Genomic DNA, 2,500 nt, shown 5'->3' with positions numbered 1-2,500 from the left:
AAAGCGACAACAGACTCACAATGACGGGTTCAGGAATCGAACTCAAGTTGACCATTTGTCAGCCGGAGACGTTGACCAGCTCAGGTAGAGAGGATCACAGTGATTGTGATGGTGGTACAACCTGATAAATGATTCCAGTAAACTCAGTCACTTCTGCTTTTTTGCAGAATGCACAGCTGAACTTCCACAAGCAGTGGTGGCAGTGGTGGCAGTTCACCCACTCTTGCAGTCTCTCAACATCTGACTGGTTTCAGACATAAAACATAAAACCACCTTCACCTATTCGACATGAGATCCACCCAACGTGTCAGGAAAGCCTGATTTATATGATATGATATTAAATGATTTATAAAACATGTTCCACATGATACAGGTGGCCTTTACGTTGTCCACAGTGAAGTCCATTTCCCAAAGGACTTGCAGTGGCTACTGTGCCTCCTGGTTGGATCAGCAGAACTGAAAAGAGGCTTGAGATGCATGTCACTACATTGGCCACTGCCAGTGCAGGCGCCAGGAGACGTGCAGGTGTGGAATCTGCCCACACCGTTGTGTCCGTTGGCAGGAGGTGCAGGCTGGTGCAGAGGCATGGAGCAGGTGTGGGTCACATGCCCCACGGCGCTCATTCTGCTGGGTGCCTTGGCAAAGACACACATCAAATAAGACCTAATACACAATATGGGCCAAATGACATTGCTGATTGTCGTTCTCACTGGCACCCTCAACCAGATTTACAAAAGGTCAGATCATACACATCCAATCACATACTTACACATACATACATACACACACACACACACACACACACACACACACACACACACACACACACACACACACACACACACACACACACACACACACACACACACACACACACACCATGAGGTGTGAATGCTGACGCAGGAGAGCTTCAATCCATGTGCCATACAGAAAACAATGCATGGTAATGCTCCCTCTGACAGGAGTCCAGTTAGCTCAATCAGCCCAGGGAATCATCTCAAGAGCACGTGGAGGAGGTGGGGAGGGGGGTGTGGGCTAAACTGATTGCAGGGTGATTTACCCGTTGGGATAATGACTCTTCGGGTCAGGACTGATTCCGAGGGCAAAAGAACGAGAGTGAGGAAGCGGAATGGAGACAATCGCTTCAAGAGATTCAAATTCACCTATGGCCCGTCATGCCAACACCGCCAGCTGAGGCAGAGCAGAGCAGAGCAGGTTGTGATGGCTTCTCAGTGTTGCTGCTCGGTGTTTGCTTCGAGAGATTTTGCACAAGGCTGTTTCCCACGTCTCCAATGCGTTGACCTGCCGTTGCCCTCAGGGGCTCGAGTCGTATTTGACCCTGTCTGCTACGCATCACAAAGGGACTGAGGAAAATGCCCCAGCAAGTGACTTCCTCATTTGAAGAGGACCAATGGAGGGGCCTAAAGGAAAACATGCTCTATGGTGGGGACTGGCTAAATAGGCAGGATGGGTGAGGTCTGTCTGAATGAAGAGGACTTTCTTTGTTTTTCAAATGTGTGTGTGTGTGTGTGTGTGTGTGTTTTGGGGCGAGGCTGACATTGAAAGCTCACTGAATGCACCCCAACCCCCCCCCACCCCCTTTGATGTGTGACATTCACCTTGTATCTGGAGAGGGCAGAGGAAGCGTGCTGCATGTAGAGGTGCTGCATGGAGAGGTGCTGCATGGAGAAGAACTTCAAAGTGCACCTCGAGTCCAGTGGGCAACTGGCCCAGAGGATGCTGCTTAGGACAGCAGTTGGTCAGAGGAGGGGGAGCCTGGAGACCGAAAGCCAGAACCACCACCATGCACTGTCCCCTGAGACTTGACACACACACACACACACACACACACTCACTCACACAGACCCACACACATGATGATTCTTCCCTCATTCCTCAGATCATTCAGGGTCAGCAAAGTGGACGGGGTCAGCACTAAGTAAAGTGCTGTGCTAGATAGACTATTTAGTTTGTCATTTTATTTCCGAGTATTTTCATTGCAATTTTTTCATTGTTTTTATTTCATATCTTCCCATTTTCATGACTGACTGGTTTGTGTGTATTGGTAAGGAGGGAGAAGAGATCAGTCTCTAAGTAGTGGCCAACTCGGCGTCAGTATCAGTAATGCCAGCTATGCCGTGGGGTGACATATTTATGGTGGTTATGGTGTTTCTGCGCTCATTATTGCCCTGCTTCTCTGATGGCTTGCCAAAATTCCCCAGGCCAAATTACTCAAAGCTGTCCATGCTTTTTGAATGCTGCTTTAATGTGATCTTCTTACTTGCATGTTTTGCAGTCTGGAAGAATAAACCCAAATCCTTTTGATGCTTATTAGTATTTCTGCACACACCTAGGAATAATAGCAACAGCAAGGTGATGGATAACATTTTTTAAAAAGTATCTGAGATAGTTGATAGTTTAACGTCAGACCGATTTACAATAACAAAAAATGGGTAGCTGAGGTGATACTCTCATCAAACCTACAGAAATACATGTTGGC

The sequence above is a fragment of the Alosa sapidissima genome, chromosome 20 (genome assembly GCF_018492685.1).
Source record: "Alosa sapidissima isolate fAloSap1 chromosome 20, fAloSap1.pri, whole genome shotgun sequence".
In the NCBI taxonomy this organism is placed as follows: domain Eukaryota; kingdom Metazoa; phylum Chordata; class Actinopteri; order Clupeiformes; family Clupeidae; genus Alosa; species Alosa sapidissima.
Note: the sequence above shows the minus strand (reverse complement) of the source record.